Source organism: Suncus etruscus, chromosome 12 (assembly GCF_024139225.1).
Source record: "Suncus etruscus isolate mSunEtr1 chromosome 12, mSunEtr1.pri.cur, whole genome shotgun sequence".
Lineage (NCBI taxonomy): Eukaryota > Metazoa > Chordata > Mammalia > Eulipotyphla > Soricidae > Suncus > Suncus etruscus.
The window spans coordinates 43,945,705-43,970,130 of NC_064859.1; the positions used below are offsets into that span (position 1 = coordinate 43,945,705).

A 24,426-nucleotide genomic window follows, 5' to 3' on the forward strand; every position below is an offset into this window, starting at 1 on the left:
TCATACCAGAAAAAGGCTACTGATATTAAATTTATTCTAATTGCATCTAACAAGAGTCAGATTACAGAGTATTATTATTTATAGATAACTGGTATTTTGCCCCCTGAGGAAAACAGATAAAAGAATACATATTACTGATGCTTAAATCTCTATGCTAACTCTTATTTGCAATGAAAAAACAATCTCAAATATAGTGTTTCATACAGATAAAGATGATGTATAAATTTGTACTACAAAATTGCTATGCACAATAGGTTCAACTTCAATTTTTATGAATACTGTATCCACCTGCTAGTATATTTACTATGAAAACTTGAATGTTATCTCCAGGATTCAGATTTTTAATTTCACCAATATTCAGAAGATATAGATTTTACACTATGTACTATCTGACTTAACATTATCAGACATAACATTATTAATAAAAATGTGGCACATAAATGTCATGAAGTGAATATTAATTCATGTCATATCATTAATAGTTCCCAGATAAATGTGTACATGTAAAAATATTTTCTAGAGGCAAAGAATCGTGATATAAATTGTATGGTGCAGTGGGAAGTTCTCAATCATAATTTGGTATAAGACATATAGTCTACTACCTTCTCTTTCATTGCAAAAGAAAATAGACAATGTACCTTTAATAATTATAAATGTAGAGACTATTATATGCTGTTACCCTTCCCCAAAATTACTGCCTATCTCACCTGGAAGGTAAGACCCACCCACAACTGGAAGGGGTCTGTGGTTAGTACTTAAGGGGTTGCCTGTGATGAGGGAAGAGGCAGACACAGCAAGGAGAGAGATCTGACACAGGAAGAGTACTTGAAGGGCAGCTGATGGAGGCTGCTTAATAAAGCTTAGCTTGGAGGCCATGTGAAATATGCATATGTCGGTTAAGGCTTTGTAATAAAGCTGGATTTCTCCTGAAACTTCAACTGGCTTCCTGTGGATCTGGATTGTTTCTTTGCCATCACCCTGCACCTACAGACCCTCCTGCTGTAGGGATTGCAGGTGCTGGACAGAGCCAAGAATGGCCGCACCACCATCCACAACACTAGGACTCAATAATTAATAATTAATACAATATACCATAAAATAATAGTTTATATGGATTGATGAGATAATGTAAAAGTTAAGATATTTTCCTTAACTGGAAGACCCAGTTCACCACTGCTACCATATTTGTTCCACTGAGTAAAGCCGGAAGTAACCCCTGAGCAAAGAGGAATAATTCTTGAGCACCATTATGTGGCCCAACTACAAAATAAAAAGTAATATTGTTTCAATCAACATTAATAACAAAGTAAAAATAAAAACATTAATTTTATTATACAAAGTACAAACAAAAACATTTATTTTGCTTTTATTTGAGGAAGAAACATCCATAGAATTTCAGATCTTACTCCTTGCTCTGTGCTCAAAGATCATTCATAGTAAGGCTTATCCTCAAGCCAGAGATAGTGCTGCACCCTCCCCTCTCTTCTATATCCAGAACATGGATATATTTAATGTTTTTCTGAAGATTAAATTGCAGACAGGTTGGAGTATCATTTGATCTAAATACTCACCAAAAATAAAAATAACAATTGAACTATTAAAAGATATTAAAATTATTGATATTGACTTTCTTATAATTTATTTCTCCTTTTCTAACAATTGGATTATTCTTAATCTTGTAAACTCCAGACTTTTATATCTCAAAACTTTCTAAAATTGGGGCCTGGAGAGATAGCACAGCGGTGTTTGCCTTGCAAGCAGCTGATCCAGGACCAAAGGTGGTTGGTTCGAATCCCGGTGTCCCATATGGTCCCCCGTGCCTGCCAGGAGCTATTTCTAAGCAGACAGCCCGGAGTAACCCCTGAGCACCACCAGGTGTGGCCCAAAGAACAAAACAAACAAAAAAAAACTTTCTAAAATTATGTCATTTGTATATTCTATAGAAGTATGTGCCAAGAAATACACCAATATAAATGTATAAAAAAGTCTATTTTTTTCTTTTTTACTTTTATGGTGAGGTTGATCATAGAAATGGTTAATGATAGGGAGTAAGAACTCCTAAAAGTTGGTACACCAGCGTAGATAACTTTCTATCTGACACCTAACTTTTTCCTTGGCAGATGGCAGAAAAGATCATGTGGTGTAGAAACAAAGGAAATTAAAGGAGACAAAGTGGCTGGGTCTTTTTTCTTGAGAGGAAGGTTGCAGAGCTCCCATTTCAAACTCAGACCTCAGATCAGGAGAGCAAAGGATCTGAATCTCAGGGCAGTGTGGGACATAGACAGTGATATTATCCACTAGAAAGGTGGGAAGGTGGCAAGATTCGTGTTATTCATGATAAAAAAAAGTGACAACAAAGGAAAGGATGAGTGATGTCATACACTGATAAAAGAGGGAGAGGACCATATTTGGTATAGGGACTTAAAACTATCTACATAATAGTAAATTAAAGAAACTTTAATATCATAAGCATTGTGAAATGTGATTGTAAATTTTTCATACAAATATTCTAGGACTTATTCAACTATTCAGAAACATTAATTTTGTGTCAGCTTCTGAAGAATGACACTTTAACCTAATTCTTTATAAACCAAATATCTAAGTGTCCAGTTTAGTAATGTTTTCTTCCTGCTCATATACTTGGACAAAAAACCCTGATTAAGTCCAGTTTACTTTCCCTTCAACTCCCTATTCATACTTTATTGATGCCTCTCTCAGGCAACTTTTCACTGAATTAAAATTTTTTTAAGTTTCTACTGCAATACTGAACTTCCTTCTTCACACAGAATTTCATTCAGTTCTTTATCTATTTGCTTTTTTGTTTGAAATGCGAACAACTCTCTAATAAGACTTTATGTTTCAAGCAGTGTCTCTAAAAAATTTACCATGTTTGAGAAATAGTTATTAACCAAAAAATACTGATAAATAAAAGAACTGAAGTTAACAGAAGTAACAGTAACTTATCACATGAAGAAGTATGGATAGCTACTTCTAGAAATAAGAGATATGAATATCTCAATACAATTATTTCAATATTTTATTTAAAATATAGTATATCTATTTACTGAAAATAGATACTAAAATGTGCTATTATTACAGTGATTGAGTTAACAATGCTGTGCATTGTTCTTTGACAGCTTATTTTTGGTACAGTGGGCATGTAGTTTATAAAATAGTAAACAAAAAGATTTTTACAGCATATGAAGGCATCATAAAATTACGTATTTATAAAGCTGTTTCTTGTATTTAGGGATATTTATAAGTATTCTTCATCTTTGATACAATGAAGGTGATAAATTTTGATGTTTCTACAGAATATACTTGGGACATTTAGGAATTCAGGACATCTATGAGAAGTTAAGCAATCTGTGTAATGCAGAAATTGCCTTATGGTGTCAAGGCCCTATGGATTGACAACTTTAATTTAACTTTAGAGCAGATGTGTGCCTTATTTAAGGTCATGAATATAGTAAATACCAGGTTATAATGACATTGTTTATAACAAAGTACAATTAACCCAAGAGAGTCTTACCAGAATTGTAATTACTTTGTAGCTTTTATCTTTGTAAACAAAATAAAATATTCAAACTCCAAGGATATTGTTCATGATAAACCAACTAGTATACTTAAATGACAATATTTAGAATATTTTCCTGAGGAGAATATGATTCACTCTAATGTATATTTATTGGTCTCAGTGTAACAAGGTTTTCAGCATAGAAACATTTGTTGTGAAAATGCCACTGCCATAAAATGTATCATGTTTTATTTTAGCAGATTGAAAATGGCCCTATAAGCCATGGACAATATTGGTACAAATGAAGAGTAAACTGCTGTGGCAAATGTATGATACAGTTGGTGGCAGAAATAGGATGCACAGTGTGTAATACACAACATTAAGCAGCTTTCCATAGAGTAAGAAGCATTTTGATTACAAAGACTTTTTAAGCTAACTATTAAGTACTGAGGAAAACTTACATATTTACAATCGAGGCCATTTTAAAGCATTGTAATAAGCTGCAAGAACAAAATGAACAGGAAAACATATATAGCATCAATTTGCTTCAAGTGGAAAACAATTTGGAATTAAATATGAAATGTCAAGCTATAATATTTTGAAAAATGAAGAAATGTGAGAATTTTTTTCAAAAAGATATTGCAGAAAATAGGATTTTTACATATCACAATTGCAAAAACTTGTTTTACTTTATTTTTATTTAATTATGCAATTATAATTATAGATACAAAATTTTGTTCGGAAATTTATATATCCCTTTTATACTGCTGTATACAACATGTATTTTTCTTTTACATTTTTTGGTTTTGGAGCACACCTGGTAGCTCTCAGGGATTACTCCTGATTCTGCACTCAGAAATTGCTCCTGGCAGGACCATATAAAATGCAGGGGGATTGAACCAACCCAGCTCCATACTGGATCGCAGTGTGCAAGGCAAACTCCCTACTGATGTGCTATCACTCAGCCCCTCACAATATGTATTTTTTAAAAAACAATGAGTCATTTAAAATATTTAGACCAAAAATAACATTTTAACTTTAATATTTTGATTTGAGACATTAATATTAAGATAAAATATAGTATTTTTCTAAGTGACATAAATGTAGTCAACTTGGATAATGAATGTCCTATAACTTAAATTTTCCCATAGACAAACAACTTACTCAAAAATGTAAAAAGTCTTAAAGTGAGTAAATATTAAAATAATTAATCAAAGCATATTTTTCTACTATCATAATTAAAATATTTTTTATTTTCATCAATGCTTGGCACAGACTAAACATTAATGTCCTAATAGTGTCATATATTGAAACCTGTTCCTGAGGGTTTTTTTTATGATTTTTGGAGTTAGGACATGCAGAAGAAATTAGGATATAATAAGTGTGTCTTCATAAATGAGTTAGTGAATACTAAAGAAGAGCTTGACAAATTGCTTTCATTATAACAATATAATGAAAAATGGTGGTTGTGATTCAAATGTTGGGTCTTCACAAATGTAAACCATGCACACTGATTTTAAATATATATTTTGTGATTTGTAAGCTACATTCAGTGGTATTTTTGTTATAATAATCTGAAGAGACTATATCATAAATTGTATGAGCATGTTTTATTGACATAAATATGAGAAATTTGCGGTGATGTAAATATTAAATACAACAGAAAATATTAGATTCTAGTCATTATCACAATATAGCAGATGTCTAAAATATGTTAAGTACTTTACTCCTTTCTTAGAGAAGAATATGTCCATAATCTTCAAATTTATATGATGAACAGACAAATTTATTTTCTCTCATATATTTTCTACAAATTTTATTATTTGTCTATGAAGTAGAGATTCTCGCTATTGTTTTTCAGAAATAAAGTTGAAGCTGTCAGGTAAAAGCTAACATGTTCATAGACAGTGTTGGCAATGTTAAACATTTGGCAATGAAATATAGAACTAATCATCTAACAGTAGGGAAACTTAGGATGATGAAGAAGAACAGAACAGAAGAGACATGGTGGACAGACATGGACATAATGGTGGAGATTCATCAATGCTTTGTTATGATGGTGTTAACAATTTTGCGTATAAAATTATAAATTTTCATACCTAAGCTACATTTTTAAGGGGGTAATATGTACAAGGCATAGTAGGTAGATTAAAAGAGCAGAGAATCCAACCATTAAGTTTTTTGACTCAAAAATCGATATATCAACCCCTTTTCAACTATATAAAACTGTCTCCTCCAAAGTTCTAAGTTGTAACATAATGTCACTAATTTCTGAGGTTGAGTGAAGAAATGAAAATATATGAGAACTATAGAAAAAAATCTCCCTTTCCAGTTGCCAGCAAAAATAATAAGTTTGCCCTTTGCCAATAGCCAGGAGAGGCTCTTATACCACAACCATTTGAAACCATTTTTCTATATCTACATTTTGTTGGTTTCTTTAGTCTACCAGTGGGATCTGAAGATATTCAAGGCCTCTGTAAAGAAAATAAAATTACTAAGGACCAAGATGCAAACTAACAACATTTCCTAAGCATTAGCTTTGGGCATACTAAACTAAACAATTAAAAACAAAGGGGTGGTGGTGGTGGTGGTTGTATGCTTCAAAGGTGGAGAAACTATCACTGAGGCCAAGGAATTCCCTCTCAATTCCCCAATACTTATTGTACCTATGAAAAAAAAATGGGTGGGGGTGGCCGGAGCAGTGGTGCAAGTGGTAAGGCATCTGACTTGCCCGACCTAGCCTAGAATGTAACATGGTTCTATCCCCCAGAGTCCCTTATGGACCCTCAAACTAGGAGCACTTTCTGAGTGCATAGCCAAGAGTAACCCCTGAGTCTGAGCCTGAGCCTCACTGGGTGTGGCAGAAAAACAAAACAAACAAAGAAACCCACAAATAAAGCCTTGCCACACCAGCCCTTCTTTTTTTTTTCTTTTTTTTTCTTATGGTTGTGGTTTGGGTGATGAGTTGTTGTTCTTGTTGTTGTTGTTGTTGTTGCTGCTGCTGCTGCTGTGTTTTTGGTCATTGCTTTTGTTTTTCTTTATTTTTTTTTTCGTTTATTAATTTTTTTCTGGTTTTTGGGTCACACCCAGCAGCGCTCAGGGGTTACTCCTGGATCTATGCTCAGAATCAGTTCCTGGCAGGTTCTGGGGACCATATGGGATGCCGGAATTTGAACCACCATTCTTCTGCATGTAAGGGAAATGCCTTACCACTGTGGAATCTCTCCGGCCCCTGTTTATTGATATTTTGTTTGTTTGTTTGTTTTGTTTTTCCTTTTCTTTTGTTCCTTTCTTCTGAATGGATATTTATGGACTCTAGATCAGGGGTCTCAAACTCAATTTACCTGGGGGCCACAGGAGGCAAAGTCGGGGTGAGGCAGGGCCGCATAAGGGATTTCACACACAAAAAAAGTCCTCAAACGTCATTATTAACAGTTTTTATTATTTTTTTCTGAACATGGATAGAACATTGAGTGAAGATCATGAACAGTTCTTCTGAACATGGCATATTTTGCCTATTCCTTGCTGCTAGAGACTTGACAGCACTTCTCACAAATCTGAACCACATTTGGCTTTAGAGAGGAAGCAGTTGAGACCCTCAGTATGGCTTGAAGATGATCATCATTAAGTCTAGACCTGTACTTTGATTTATTGAAGTTCAATGTGGAAAATAACTTTTCACACAAATATGTGCTCCCAAAAAGGCACATGGTGCACATGAACATTCGGGAAAGCTCAGGGAAGCTGGGGGGCAATTCTCTCAAAAATTTCCCATGCATGTCTGCTTTTCCACTAATCTCCCTGAACCTGGCTTTGAGATCAGAGTTGTATTGCAGATCAATGAGCTCCATTTGAAGCACAGGAGGGGCATCTTTCACATCAAAGGAAAAGGAAAAGGGGTCCACAAAAATTTGGAAAGTGGCTCTGTGCTTTTTGAAGTCTGCAGATCTGTGATCAAATTCCTTCCCTAGCTTAAAAATAGCCTTGTAACATCTTGTTTAGTACATTCAGTTTATGTGTGATGTCAACAAGAAAAATTTAGTCCATGAGCCATTTGTGATCACTCAACTCCAGAAACAGCATGCCCATCCTTCTCCATGAATGCTTTCACTTCTTCTCTACTCAAAAAATCTTTTCAGGACATTTCCCCTGCTGAGCCAACGTACCTCGGTGAAATAGAGCACATCTCCATATTCTGACTCCATTTCCTCTAAAAAAAAGCACGGAACCTCCTGTGCTTTAAGCCCCTGATCTGATTTGGTTGATGCATTTCACAACAGACATCACATTGTCACATGGCAGGCATTTACTATAAAGGGCCTGCTGATGGATAATGCAGTAAAGAGCAATGCCCTTCTCTACACCCTCCGCTTCAAGATTTTTTTTGAACAAGTGCCACCAGTTCATTTTTCCTCCGTCATCGATGGTGCTCCATTGGTTATTATTCCAACAAACCTCTTCCATGGCAAACCTGCATTCTCAATGGCATCACACAGATGCTGAAATATCTCATTAGCGGTGGTCTGGCCATGCATTGGAATTATTGTGAGCAGCTCCTCTGTCAATTCAAAATTGCAATCAACACCACGGACATAAATTGTGAGCTTCACAGTGTCTGTTTTATCTGTACCCTCATCTAGAGCAACTGAGTATGCATCAAAACATTTGGTTTTCTTACACAGTTGATGATAAATGTCACTTGACATGTCAGAAATGCACTCTGCCACAGTGTTGGCAGAAAGGCTGATTTTGCTAAACTGACCTTTCTTTTACAGACAGATAATACTTGCAGCCTGTAACATGCATTTTTTAACTAACTCTCCTTCTGTGAATGGTTTCCCTGCCTTAGCAATCATCTCACTAACCACGTAACTAGCTTTGACTGATGCAACATTCTCTTTGGTTGCTTTCTTGAAGTAATCGTGTTGCCTCATTAGAATTGCTTTAAAACTGGCAACCCACTTGGCTCTCTCTTTTCCTCGATATTTTGCACATTCCTCAGCATGTTTAGTATAATAATGGCGTTTCAAGTTGTATTCCTTGTGCACTGCAACTTTCTCTGAGCAAATAAGACATGTGGGGATGCCCCTGTGCTCAACGAAGAAATACTGTGTCTCCCACTTTTCCTGAAAATGTCTGTGCTCCTCATCAATCTTTCCCTTCACTGCAGGCTTTGATGAAGTTATGATGATCTAATTCTGTAATAAACTTCTCTCCCTTTTCCCTTAGGCCTCCGATAATGCAAGGGACAGCAGGCAGGAGCAGTGGAAATGACGTCTGTGCTAGGCGCAAAGTATTCGTGATTATTCGCTTACCGAATATTCAAAATAAAAAATCGCATTAGTAAGAAAAAAACCGCAAAAAATCGCATTAAACATTTGCATACCCCGAATTGAACTGCTTGGAGTATGCAAATGTTTAATGCGATTTATTTCTTACTAATGCGATTTTTTATTGCGATTATTTGGTAAGCAAATAATCTCGAATACTACGATATTTGAAGGCCTGTCGTGGGCCACAAAATGTTGCGGAGGGCCACAAACAGTCCGCAGGCCACAAGTTTGAGACCCCTGCTCTATATGGAGTCTGACCCAACATCTTTTTTGTTTTCTTTTTCTTTTATTTTCTTTTCTTTCTTTGCTTTTTCCAGTAAAACCACAGAACTTGAATCATCTTGTTCTCCCTCATAACTTGAGGTGGAAAAATGTATGGTACCAGAAACAACCAGTCGTATGAATATTGAGTGGAAATAAAAAACGATCTGACTTAAACATCAAACCCAAAGTCAACAACACCAGAATCAATACCCAAGCTATACACAAAGGAGACCTCTTACACTAGCAGTCCAAGGGCAAAAGAGGGATGTATGGGGTGCATGCTGAACAAAAAGGGTGGACAGAATTCAACACTGGTGGTGGGACTGACCCTAATTCTTTGTCACTACATACCTTAAATATACTGTAAAATATTTGTAATTCACTTTGATGACAGTAAAAATTATTGAAAAGTAAAAGGACTTATGTTGAGGGGCTGAAGAGTTAGTGCAGTAGTTTTAAACATTGTAGAAACAGACTCTGGATAATCCATTTGTTCCCTGGAGCCTGTCAGGTAAGATTCTTAAATGTAGAACCAAGAGCAAGTTCTCTGGACTGCTGGGTGTGCCCCCCCAAAAAACTAAAAATATTTTTTAAAAAGAGAGTTTGTTTTCAGATACTGGATAATGCAGAATATGCAAGGATAAGAATTTAATCTAAGGTATGTTGTATTTAAATATCTGAAAATGGTGGAAAATGGCTCACATAGAGGTCATACTGAAGAGGTTCTAAATAAACACAGTGAAGTGTTTGAGGACAATGAATAATATCTGAAATAAAAGGTTATTAAGCTTTAAAATTTTACTTGAATCTTCAAAGGAAAAAGCATCATACAATCCTCCTAGGACCTCCCTGTCATCACTCCCTGCAGAAAAACAGAGTCTGGCCCAGTTCAACTGGTGTACTTAGCAGGGAAGTATCAAAGTCATCATAGAATGAAAAGAGTGGTGAGTTGAAAATGTTAAAATTGGCAATGTTTAAATTGCCATGGAAGCATATTAAAATAGACTATTATTGTGACCAAAGACTTGCCTTGTACTCAGATTACTTGGGTTCGATCCTCAATACTGTATATGGACCTCAGTGCAATACCAGAAATGATACCTGAACACAAGTTATGAGTAAACCTTAAGCAATAATGCATGTCTTCTCCTGAATAAAAGTATTATCCCTAAAAGATGAAAAGAAAATTAAGGATTCTATCATTCTGGTCAGCAAAGAATGAGCTGGGGTATTAAAAATGCAATCCCTGTAAAACTGTATTCTCTGGGGTCAAAAGATAGAACCACAGATCCCTTGTCAGTGGCTGACTTGCGATGGATACCTGGGGAGTATATGGGCTCCCAGGACCCATCAAGAGTGATTCCTAAGCACAGAGCCACTAGTAAACCCTGAACACCATTGGGTGTTGCCCTCAAGTCAACAACAGAACAAATCAAAACCTACTTTGATGAGTACAAATAATAGGTTGAATTCTCCACAGTCTAAAATTTAACTACAAAGATGTTTCTTTGTAAAAACATGCTGCCATATCTATCTTATTAATTTTTTTAAAAGAGAAAAAATTTCAAGCATATTAACAAAACCTGAAGGATTTAAAAGGGAACTTAGTTCTCTCCATATGCATTTTTGACCTCTTTCCCAGGTCTCCTTGCTAGATACAATTTTCGGGTCAGAGCTATAGTACAGCAAATTGCCTTGAATGAGGTCAATCTAGATTCCATCCCTTGTGTTGTCTTTCCTGTGCCTAACTGCACACCAGCCAAGTTGAAGTGGCCCCTGAGAACAGATCCACAGTAAGCATGGAATAACATTGGTTATGGTTGAAAACACATAACAAAACTAAACAAAATATTTGATTAACAAAAATCTGTAGATATCCTAAAGATAATTTCTGCATTTAAAAATGACTGCCTGGAGGCCTTAGAAACAACATAGCAGGTAAAATATTGAACTGCCCTATCATGTTAGATTATAGAACCACATGGTCCCTCAAGCATTACAAGCTACAGCCCTGGACACCTCTGGCACTACAGGATCCAGAAACTAAATTTTCTGGTCATTGCATTGAGCTACCCATCTATTGACTTACTGATGTGGCCCTCAGGTTTTTAGAACACCATTAAGAGCCACATCTAATCCTTTTGTATTGATATTTAAATATCATTAACAGCATCCTTCACCATATTTGAATTTATTGATGTACCGTACTGTCACTCAAAATAAGTTCTTCCAACTGAAGCAAGCAAGGATCCCCAAGGCAATGAGTTCTTTGGACCAGAGAATTCATCATTGATAAAAGTCTCAGCTGGTACTGCTGCAGGCCCAGAGAAGGCTGGAAACCTCTCCCAGGAGAAACCCCAGTAGGAACAAAGGCCAGGAAATAAATATCAGGGGAGGCTATTAACTACCCCAACCCTTCCCAGGGCAACCACCATAACTACAGGACTCTTGCCTGGATCAAATGAAGCAGTAGGATTAAACCATATAAAAGTCAGCTTGGAACAAAGTTGATGCACACATGGGTACATGGTGCCCAAGAACATGTGGTGGCATCTCCCCTCCTGAGATGTAAATTATCCTTCTCTATCTGCCTTTGGAGAGCCTGTGCTCTCTCTTGATGCATGTTGTTCATTACTCTCTCTTACTTATCATCTCCCTCCCTTTCCTTTGTACCTCTGAATAAAATCTGCATATACTTCACTGTTACGTCTCCCACTAGAAGTCATTTTTTCTGAAGGAAGGACCAGAAAAAACTGGATAAGGTCTAGGGATTGATTAGTTTTTCTTGCTGGAGAGGTGGGTAGAGACGAAATTGCAGATGCCTTTCTTAGGGCTGCAGCCTCTTCCCCCCACACATCACATATGTCAATCTGGGGACTGACACCTGCATTACTTCAAATAATCTAAACTCTCAGACATGCCTGTAAAAGAGAGAAAAATAAGTATTCATTGTTTGGAAAATGTTTTGAAGTACAAGAAAATTTTGAAAGGGCCCAAATTTTTAGACAACCTTATCAAGAACTTAATAAGTGGTTATAGGGATGAATAAAACTGGATTTATAAGTATAGCAGAATGACTAGCTATGGAGGAGGGGAAAAATATATTTTTAATTGTGGTTCCAGATATAAATGTTTCAGAAAAATAAAGGTTGGAGATAGAAAAATAGAACACGGGGCTGGCAAGGTGGCATTCGATGCAAGGTATCTGCCTTGCAAGCGCTAGCCAAGGAAGGACTGCTATTCGATCCCCCAGCATCCCATATGTTCCCCCCAAGCCAGGGGTAATTTCTGAGCGCTTATCCAGGAATAACCCCTGAGCATCAAACGGGTGTGGCCCCAAAATAAAAAAAATAGAACTCATACTATAAATGCAGTGGTCAAAAATCAACCAGCAGAAACATGTTGATAAGACCATAGTGTAAGTAGAAGCATACACTTGTACTAGTGATTAGACTTCTACTAGTGAATTTGCCTATATTCACAACAAGATTCTCTTAAGTTATATACATTATAAATTAAAATATAATGTTGTAGATAATAAAATTTAGTCTATAAATGTATAATTTTTATTATTTCATCAAAATTATTTAGACCTTCCTGTCAATATGTATCTAACCACCCAGTATCTATTGTACGTTTAGGGAATTAATTAACAAATGATATAAATAAAAAACTTCTTTACACAGATATAAACATAATGATAGATAATTATATAGATGCAAATATTTAGACTTTTCTGCTCACATCTAAACAGTATTCTGCTTTTGATAACCTACTTTAAACTGTAGCTGTATCATTCACATTTTATTTTTAAAATGTGTATTTGTTTTAGGCATGTAAGAATAGACTTATATGTGTTAAATTCTTAGCACAAAACAATAAGGAGTAAAAGGAAGGATTTTAATTTTTTTCTTCAAATAAAAAGACTTCAAAGCTGTCCAGACACCTCATTTTGCTTGCTCCTGTCATGAATGAAAGTTATCTTTTGAATTATATGACATAAATTGACTTTTAAAAGTTTTCCTTGGGCCCGGAGAGATAGCACAGCGGTGTTTGCCTTGCAAACAGCCAATCCAGGACCTAAGGTGGTTGGTTAGAATCCCGGTGTCCCATATGGTCCCCCGTGCCTGCCAGGAGCTATTTCTGAGCAGACAGCCAGGAGTAACCCCTGAGCACCACTGGGTGTGGCCCAAAACCAAAAAAAAAAAAAAGTTTTCCTATTTGTAGATACTTCATATAATCTTTTCAGAACAAGATAGAATCTCTTACAATAGAGATTCCCCAGTGTAGTGAGAGTCAAGTACCACACAATAACACTTAGAACACAGTAAAAGTGGAAAACCCATTCAAGGACAAGTAGGACAGATCTGTCTTTTGTTTCTTTCTCTCCTCAATATTTGCTCTTATTGTAAGCAAAATACATTACAGATGGAAGTGATGTCAAATCTACCTAGGGGCTACTGTCCTATTGTACCCATAAATCCTTTTCACCACTTAATTAGACTAGAGATAGGTGAAACCCTCATGACTGAGCTCTCTCGTGTTTTGTCAGGTGAAGACAAATGTCTTTGAATTTTAATATTTTCTTATTGAAGTCTACTGTACCTTTTTGCAAATTAAATTTAATAAAATTTAATTTTAAATAAATTAAAGTATTGAAAGTATTTAGAAGTACTTTATCTTAGAATGTCTCACTTTTTTTCATTTATCTGATTTTCATTTCCAACAGAAATGATTGCGATAATTTCATTTTGAAGAATTCCTTGGTCTGATTAAGATTCTAGATGTGTTACTTAGTAACTTAACAATAGTTCTTAGGCAGTTAAGTCACTAGAGTTAATTTATAGTGGAAGTGCATATGGAATAATATATTGCTGCTCCACTGAGTTTCAAAGGAATTCATTATGATTAATATTATTACAATAGCAATTGGAGAAAGTAATAATTATTTGCCACAAGTTATAAGGGTCTCATTGAATAGTTTTAATCTCACTATGTTTAAACATTGAACTGCAAGTAAATTCAGCAATACTCTGTAATGAGATTTGGAACTTATAATAATATCATTAATCATAACTAGATTTTGTGCAATTTGTGCTAGCAAATATATGATATTTTGTGAATTTGATTTAAAATATTTTAATGATTTTGAATTAGACTATCTGTGTGAGATTTGGAGCCTATGGTGATTATTTCTTTACAGCTGCCCTATTTGTTTTAAGTGATTGATGGGTATAATTCTTCCCTGTGAATATTCCATATTTATACGCAAATCTGACAATTTTATACAATTAAGAGAAATAGAATGCTTTGGGGAAGAAAATAAACAGTACTTTAGCTAATAAAAATACATTAACACCAATTTCCCTCCGGTTAGGCATACATATTCAGTTGGCGAAGGAAGCACTGATTCTGGTACAATTTTTAAAAATGTCTTTTAGTAAATTCATTGTTGTTATATTTTAGACTCTCTGTTAAATGCCCAGGACACAAACAGGAAGTCTAGCTTCTCACTATCAAGAAATTCCCAGTAGACACTGAGCCATAAACTACTAAATATTATACAAGGTAAACCTAGTTCTACTAGGAGGTGGCTCAAAGTACCTCTGGAGAATACAATTCTACTCTAAGAGTTCATAGAGCACTTCTTAGGAGAGAGAAAATTTTCAGTCAAATTTTTGCTATTGTTGTTTTCCTATCATTGTAATCGTTTTCTAATATCTAATAGAATGGATGTTGGTCATACTACTATAATTAAAATAGCCATGTGTTAAACACATTATTTGTTTTGTTCTTTTTTTTTTTTTGGAGTTTTTTGGGCCACACCCTGTGACATTCAGGGGTTACTCCTCGCTATGCGCTCAGAAATCGCTCCTGGCTTGGGGGACCATATGGGACACAGGGGGATTAAGCTGTGGTTCATCCTAGGCCAGTGCCAGTGAGGCATACCCTTACTGCTCCATGCCACTGCTCCAGACCCAAATTTGTTTTGATATAAGATACTTGGATATTAAAGTGAAGGCAATGGTAATGAAAAAACAAGAAGCAGAGCTCACAAAAGAAGGAAAATGATAAAGATCATGGAGTTCTGTTATAAACAAGATTGTAAGTCAAATGAACAGATCTAAGTGGAAAAATTAAGAAATATAAAAAAAGAAAAATTGGATGCAATAAAAAGTCAGTCTTGAGACCAGGGGGTAGTACTATGTATGTATTAGGAGTTACAGGTAAATTGGTTGATAGAATTGGTCATTTTAAATCTCATCTACTGAAATGATATCAAATCAAATTAGGTAATGGGATGATTGAAGATGGGAGATAGTAGGGAATAAAGTGAAGTTTGATGTAGGCATTTATTTTTGCCTCTCACATATGTCCAGACAGATAGCAGAGATTCTCACCCACATGCACATGACTGGTTAGAAAACAAAGGAAACCAATGGGCAGGACACTGCTGGGCTACAGTCCTATAACATTTAGTGACAGGTTATGGAGCAGCAAACTCCAGCGATGGGAACAGACTAATAATGTCCCATCTGTAGGTTTCAGGCAAGGCACACATGTGCTGGACAGAGAATAACATAGGGTCAAGAACATAACATTTTGCCTTGTGGGTGAGTAGTGGCACAGTAACAGGGCTAAGACAGTATAATATGAACTGGACATCAAAGGACAGGGCAAGTGAATACATGTTTTACTTATTATACTTGTACAATGGTACAAGGAGACTTGGGAGGTTGTGCATACATATACATTTAAACTTGCTTTGATTTTAAGCATCTGAGTTTGTCTCCAAGAATCCACAACTCAGAAATAAATCCACTGTAGCAGTATCCATAGGGCCTAAATTCAGACCCTTGTCTTGCATACAGCCAATCCCTGTTTAACCTCCAACACTGCATATTCTCCATTGAGTACTGCCAGAAGTGATTACTAAGCATAGAATAGAGGTGGAAGTAAATTCTGAGAATGCTATAGACAAGCCAAAAATATAAAATAAAATACAAAAATACAGATTTTCCAAAGATGAAATGTTGTAACACAAGTGATTTACCAATAAAGATCCAGTCAATTCCACCCAAACAAATTTCAGAGCTTATTTATTCAAGTTCAGTGATCGCTATATATAGATTTTCTAAGAAAGAGTAAGTTCAAACCTTAGTTCTAAAAGAATAATTTAGAAGAATACCATAAAAGGTCAACTTCAAGGTCCTTTATTATCATTTTATTATCATTGAGTTTTAGTTCATGTATGCCATATCCAGAGGGCTCTTCAAATATTGATAGGGAATCTGTCACAAATCCAATGTAACATCAAACTTAAGTTGTTAAATTTAACTAAATATATGTCATAAATTTAACAAATTTAATTTCATCTAACAAAGTCAAAATAATAAATTCTATTCACATGCAAAAAACTTAGTATATGAATACTATAACTGAATTTAAAAGGATTATAAAAAGCCCAATTTTTATACTTAAATTTTTATACTTAAAAGTAATACTAACTCATATTTGTTTAGAATGCATATTTCAGGTATTTGTTATAAAAACAATCTATTATTTATATAGTCAAATTGAAGTCTTATAATAGTGTTTTGAATGTAAAATATAAGAAATATTGTGTGCTGAATAACAAAAAATTAAAGAGTTCAAATTGAATGTTTTCAAAAAGGAGCTCAGAGATTGTAAACAGTGATTTCAAGAAATACGTTTTACAATTTGTTAATTAATGATAAATATTTGCTGTTTGAATAAATAATACATATAAGTGTAGAAAAATAATATAAGATAAATTATTCAGAAAATATCCTTCAAAATAAGTGCTAGTACTTTAAAAGTATTAATGAAGATTATTTTATTGTAAGCATGTATGCATACCGCAGTATGCATAGATTTGACCATAATTTTTAATCTTGCACTGAAGCAAGTATAAGGCAAGCTAGAATTGAAAGTGAAACAATGCTGTAGTCTCTCATAAAATAAGTCTTTTGTTTGTTTGTTTGTTTGTTTTTGTTTTGGGTCCCACCAAGAAGCACTCAAGGATTATTTCTGGCTCTGCACTCAGAAATCACTTCTGGTAGGCTCAGGGACCATATGGGATGCTGGGATTAAATCTGGTTATCATGTGTGAGGCAAACCCCATACTGCTTTGCTATTGCTCTTGCCTTACATACAATAAATCTCTAGTGATAAACCAATGTGACTTTTCAATATCTGTAAACCATGCAATATTAAAATAGCATAAATAATTTACATTCATTTTTAAATGAAAAATAAAAACAATTTCTTTAATGGTTGATTTATGTAGTTGTATAAGTTCTGTTATATTCAGTATATTAACTTCTATTTTTGATTAGTTCTGTTATATTCAGTATATTAACTTCTATTTTTGAATAATCATAGAGCTTATCACAATTATAAGTAATAAAGTCTCATGAAACTTTAAAATTTGAATTATTTAATAATAATGTCTCCATTGTTAATGGCTTATTGATTGAAAATTAATGAAATGTTATCGGGAAGTACTGAGTCTGTTTGAATGGAAGCAATTCAGATTTGAGCAATTAAATCAAAGTTAGCATTCATTTTTGCCTTCCTGGAAAGAGCTTTGTTATTATAATTAATTGATAGTGTAATTGACTTATTCAGGGACTGTTTTTCCAATATATAAATGTACATCATTAATGAAGTTAAAATGAACTTGAGTTTCCCAGATGTCAGGAAAAACTGATTGTTTCTCTGACAATGTGTCTTCAAATAGACCAGACAGATGCATTCATGAGCAGTCTGCTCTATTTTGTTTCAACACTTTGGAGGAGGAATATCATCAAAGTGATTTTAAAACAGATCTGCATATTAGCATTTTTCTAAATTAAGGGTGAAATAAAACACAAAATTATAGCACATGTACTTTAATGATAATTTTTCTAAGTCCTATAGAAAGAATTATTACAAGAGTGAATTGCTTGCACAATATCGGGAGGGGGAATACTAGGTAGAATACACATAATAAATTACTTTTAGTTGCCACATATTTGTTTTATTCTATTTAAAATATTTGTAGTTTCAGGAGTCAGAGCAGTGGCGCAAGCAGTAAGACATTTACTTTGCACATGCTAACTTATGACAAACCTCGGTTTGATCCCCTGGTCCCCTATGCCAGGAGCAATTTCTGAGCTCATAGCCAGGAGTAACCCCTGAGCATCACTGGGTATGGCCCCAAAAGCAAAAGAAAATAAAATATTTGTTTTTTCTTTATGATGACCATAACTAACTTTGCTCAGGATTTAGTCCTGGTTCTGTCCACAGGGATCACTCCTGATAAGCTCATGGGATCATATGGGATCCTGGGAATTGAACATGATCAGTTGAGTGCATAGCACACACCTGGCACACTCTCCATCACCCTAGTCCATGTGCTATAAATTAAAAAGAATTTATCATCAAATATTTAGTAAAAATAAATCTATAGTCATTCAAACACTAAAATAATCTACCCTTTGATTCAGCAGACCAATGTGGAGGCAATTTGAATGGTAAATGTGCTAGACTTAGAGTACAAAGAAGACTTCAATATAAATCTAGTCTTCTGCTAGTAATAGTGTAGTGTATAAAGAAAGGAAGCCATCAGGAGAGATAAAGTCATGAATTTTTCCTATACATGGATGTACATGGAATCTATTATGTTAAGTAAAATAACTCACAGGGAGAGAGATAGACACAGAATAGTCTCACTCTTCTATGGGTTTTAAGAAAAATTAAAGACATTACTGTAATAAGTCCCAGAGTCATTACTGTAATAAGGCCCAGAGACAATAGAGTTAATGACTGGAAGGGCTGGAAGGACCGACTCACAATTTGAAGCTCACCACAAAGAGTGGTGAACTCTTTTAGGGAAATAGCTACACTGACAACTAACATGACAATGTTAAAGAATGAGAGAAGTAGAATGCCTGTCGCAAATACAAGCAGGGTTGGGGGAATTGGTGGTGGGAATGTTGCACTGGTGGTGGTGGGGTATTCTGTTTATAACTGAAACCCAACTACAAACATGCTTGTAATCATGGTGCTTAAATAAAAATTTATATGAAAAATATAAAAAAGACTCAACTTTATCACAGACAATTGTTTAATGTTACTCTTCATTGTCATTAAATATGTTTCTCTTAATTACAAGGAACCTGATGATTAGAACCAACATTTCTATTCCTGGAAATAGTTTCTGTACCTTTCTTCACATAGTAAAGAAAATTACAAGTAACTCAATGGAGATTCCATTAACATTTTATACATAAGAGGCATTATTTTATACATATAATTTGTCCTGTACACCTCAGAAAAATTTGAATGTTTTCTTTCTATAGTTTTTAACATTTAGGGGAGTTTGATTCATACCCTGTGATTCTCATGATCTATCATGAGTCTTGTAGTATTAAAGATCAAATTATTTCCTTAACATTTAAAAGCATTTTAGGGTTCACTATTATAAAGTGAATCTTTGATAAAATGAATTTAATTCAATTAACTTTACTTATTATTAGGTGCAATGACCAGAATATAAAAAACAATAATATGTTTCTCATAATAATCACATCTCAAAACAAAAACTTTTATATGACTTTCTTATTTCTGTCAGATAGATTAGTTTGCTATTGAAAGCTATACATTTTATTTTAATCAGACTTCTACTGTCATTGATTTTGACTGCAGCTATTATCTTTAAGTCCCGGACATTTTTGAATCAATAAAAATAGCTTTAGTGCCTAATGTGATTCACATGGCGACCGATGTCTTATAACTATGAAGTTCCACACCATAAAATAAAACGTTTTCCAAACATTTCTCTTAATATGACGTCAAATATTTATAAAAAAAAATCTCTAACCATTTGCACAGCATTACTAGGAAGAGAGCTTGTGATAATGATAAAGCGATCTCTTAAGGGAATTTCTACATATGAAAGGCAAACCACAGATATTTTTACAGCATCTTTTTTTTTTAAAGCTGGAATAAAGTTTAATACTTTAATCAGTCTGCCAAATAAAGGCCCACTAGCCAGCCACCTGCCCAAAGTCAAGAAGATTATATGATTATATAGCGAAAGAATATAAGGAGATTCCAGCTTTCTTATAATCTTTAAAATGATTGGCTATTGTCTGGGGGTACCTTCCTACTGCTCCCTTGTTCTTTCCTGATAGGCTATCTTGGGGAGGTGTCTATGGAAATAGGCTTCAGAAGAACTACACCATGTGCTTCTTAGAAAATGGAGTCTCTCCTTGCTCAGAACCTGAGAAGAAGCCTGCTATGTGGCCTTTACTATATGTTGTCCCTCCTTGTTTAGAACCCAGGTCTCAACACTTCCTTCTCTTCTTACAGCATCTCTTATTTAATGATCATTTCAATGATGCATCTGTATCTCTAAGGTATCCTGTGCTGAAGAAAATATGAACAACTGAGCCCCTATTTCCATCTGAAATGACAAACCACTGCATGGAATCAGAAAATATGTAGTGATATTCTTAAACTTAAACTGATTTAGTTTAAATTGTAGATATCCCAGAAAAATAAAGAACAACTAACTTGATCTTTTTTATTTACAAGACCTAAGAATTTCATCCTTTACCCCATTCATAACCTTCAAAACTGCTACATCTTACCGATGCTCTTTGCCTTATTCAAATAAAAACATACACATCTTGTGTCACTTTCCCTCCCTGTACAAAAGTTAAACTATCACAAGTATTTACTACTCTTAGATCAAAATTACCCTAAATATGGTATTTACAAGGCTTTTTTTTTAATGAAAGGACAAATAACAAATATTCTAGGCCAGGGGTAATGAACAAGTCCGACACAAAGAGCTGAAATTTTAAACTGTGAGAGTCAGAGAGCCACACCACTCAGTGACCTGCCAAAACAAACAAACACTCACACAAAAACATATAAATTTAACAATAATATATAAAACACATATTGCATTTTGCCATTTTGAGTGAGGGTAAAAATCATGCATGATGGTGAGGGTGTGCTGCATCTTCCACACTAAGCACTAACAGCCAGATGTGACCTAACATGTGACACACTGGTCCCCTGCTCTCTGGCCCGTGCAGTTGTTTCCGAGGGATGGGAGACAGGGTGACGCAGCCTGGAGCAGGAATACGGGCTCGGAGATCTCTCCTCAGAGTTCCCTCCTCAGAAGCAGCAGAACAAAATCCAGACTTGGCGAAGAGCCACAGTATACAAATCTTGATAAAAGGCAAAGAGTCACATACATTTTTGCCGGGAGCCGCATGTGGCTAGAGAGCTGCATGTTAGCCACCCCTGTTCTAGGCTATCCTTGCCAGATAGTCTGTGTTGAAACTCTATCATTGTACTTAGAATTAACAATAAATAATATACAAGTGAAAAGTGTCTACATATCAATATATAACTATTTACACACTAAACTTCAAAATAAGCATGGTATAAATGCACTTTTTTATTTTCAGTGATGCACACTGATTATATTAAGTTTTAATAAATATAAAAATAGTGAAAAGGAATTACAATGTGAAAATTCTGAGAAAAATAAAAATTGTCATTGGAAATTGCTGATGCTACTGTGACAACTCCATTTATAAGCAAGAAGTTAATGAATGCAGATATTCCATGAGGTCAGCTATACTAAACATTCTGTCCATCTTTTTAATGTCAAAAAGCAAGACACAAGTCAAATTCTTACATATTTAAAAAAATTGAAATTAGTCATTGTGAAATTACAAAGTTATTACCCATGATTGAGTTTTAGACATACAATAATTCAACACTGATTCTTTCACCAGGATCCTATTCCCTGATTATCAGTTCATTTTTCCCCCAAATGCTATATATCTCCCACCCACCACTCTGCTTCTAGGAGAGACAATATATTTTAGATTACATTTTGCACTCTGGTTTACAGTAATGATGGTGACTGGGTATCATACATAATGCTCTATCACCTATTAGAACACCTCCTCGTCCCAGTTGAATTCTTCCTTCCAACATAAAATTAGTACATACTCTAAGATAAATTAAGATTATATTAAAATTACTTTTGTAGATTTTGGGGTAGTAAGGGAAATTGTTTCAAATCTTTTCATGAGAAAAGACAATATTAATCAGAAGGTGTGTGACCTCCTACTAATTAGTTAAAGGTATCTTTGAGAGGGGGCCACACAGAGATTACTTCTGATGTGGTACTTGGGTGTTACTATCATTAGTATGGAGGGATTATACACCTATTGGATATAAACTGGAATTTTAACACATGTAGTTTGTGTCCCAAACCCTTAATATTTAAAATATATTATTGTACCCTAAGTGCATTCTACATGGTCATGCTTAACATATGATGTTTTAATTAAAATATGAATACCAGAATGAGGCTTTTTATAAAATTTTCTATTTTAAACTATAACAATATTATCAGGATTTGAAATACAAGAGTTGTAATTTTAAGTATACCTCACTCCATCTGTCCTAATATAAGTATATAATTTATTTTAGGATAATATCTGTCATTGGAGAAACATGATGAGTAGAATTTCCTCATACTTGACTTCACAAAGAAACTAAAAATATCAGAGAAAAAAGGTAAAGGACAGGAAAAGAATGGTGAAAAGATATAACAGTTTATTCATGTGCAAAAATGTTTTTGGTTACTGCATCTATTCTGATCTTTTTTTTAAAAGAAGTATTCATTTAGGGGCCAAAGAAGAGGTAGTATAGATAATATAATGGTCAAGACACTTGTCTCTCATGAAGCCAATTCTGGGTCAAGCTCAACAATATCCATGGTATCTCAATCACTATTGGAAGTGATTGATCCCTGTGCGTAGAGCCAGGAGTAAGCTCTGAGTACAGTCTGGTACATTCAAAATTTTTAATTAAAAATAAAGTATATGCATATGTAAGACAATATAGTAATTGAGGAAACTAGATTTAATTATAGATTCAGTATATATGTATATATAACATGTTTGTGTCACTTAGCGAAATTCTCCCTTGTAAACTGAAACAAGTAAGGATAAATAAACAGGGATCAGAGCAATATTACAGTGGTTAGGGCACTTACTTAGTTTACATACACTGACCCAGGTTTGAATTTCCAGCACCACATATAGTCTCTCGAATCTGCCAGAAGTGCCAAGAGTAATAATCCCTGAGCACAGCAGGGTGTAGTCCCAAACCAAACCAAACCAAACCAAAGTATTAGATACATGAAGTAAGACAATAAAATAAAACATTTTCTTCAGGTTTGCTTACATAAAATATGATATCATATAGATTTTGATTGATTTCTTCCTGTAAATAATTTGGGGGGGAGTTGGGTCACACACGGCGGTGCTCAGGAGTTATTACTCTTGGCTTTGCACTCAGAAGTTGCTCCTGGAAGGAAGGCAAGGGGGACATTATGGGATGCGGAATTCGAACCACCTTCCCTCCTGGTTAGGCTGCGTGCAAGGCAAACACCCTACCACTGTGCTATCTCTCCATCCCCATAAATAACAATTTATTTTTATACTGATAGTAATATTGTTGACAGGTTATTGTTCCAAAATTTGTATATTCATCAAAGTTTTGTAATTTTTTTCCTATTGAAATTAAGTCTTAAAATTCCAACAAAGTATAAATCAGAGAGATATTCCAGAGGCTAAATTCATCCCATACAAAATAGATATGTACCTATACACTCAGACCCAGACACAACTCTGCCACACATAATTCCTGAGCACAGAGTTACAGCTCTGAATGGCCTACACACACACAAACACACAAACATAAACAGAGTTTATACCAAATTTCAGAAAAATAATTTTCCTTAAAACTGGGTCTCCAATTTCCCACCACATTCCATTGAGGAAATTGTTTTGGGTTTAAAATCCTCAGTGTGAATTAACAACTTGAAATTGGATAAAAGTAAATAGACTGCCAAAACATGTGCAAAATCACATATAAATATAGGAGTGAGGATCAAAATGCTTCCTAAGTTTATGCAGCATAAAGTTTTAATTAAGATTAGTAGTTTTCTTTTCTATAATGTCTTATAAAAATGAGTCATATTTACAAACTTTGAGGAAATGGAGTTGATATTGTATCTTCTGGGTAAATAAAAAAAATCACTTCAAAGTCCTTTTCATTTTTCTTAAAAGTAGAAACATAGTTGGTGAATTAAATATCTGTAGACATAGCACATTATATGCTAATAATAATAATTGATGCTATCAATTATAATTTAGTATTACTCATGTTTATTAAAATGGATTAAGAATAATATAATAAATATAT

General features: G+C 34.5%; 1 protein-coding gene across 1 annotated transcript in view; it reads right to left on the bottom strand.

Annotated features, from left to right (window-relative positions):
- LRRTM4 (leucine rich repeat transmembrane neuronal 4) overlaps nt 1–24,426 on the bottom strand; it is an 822,236-nt gene that overhangs the window by 208,636 nt on the left and 589,174 nt on the right. The window lies entirely within an intron of this gene.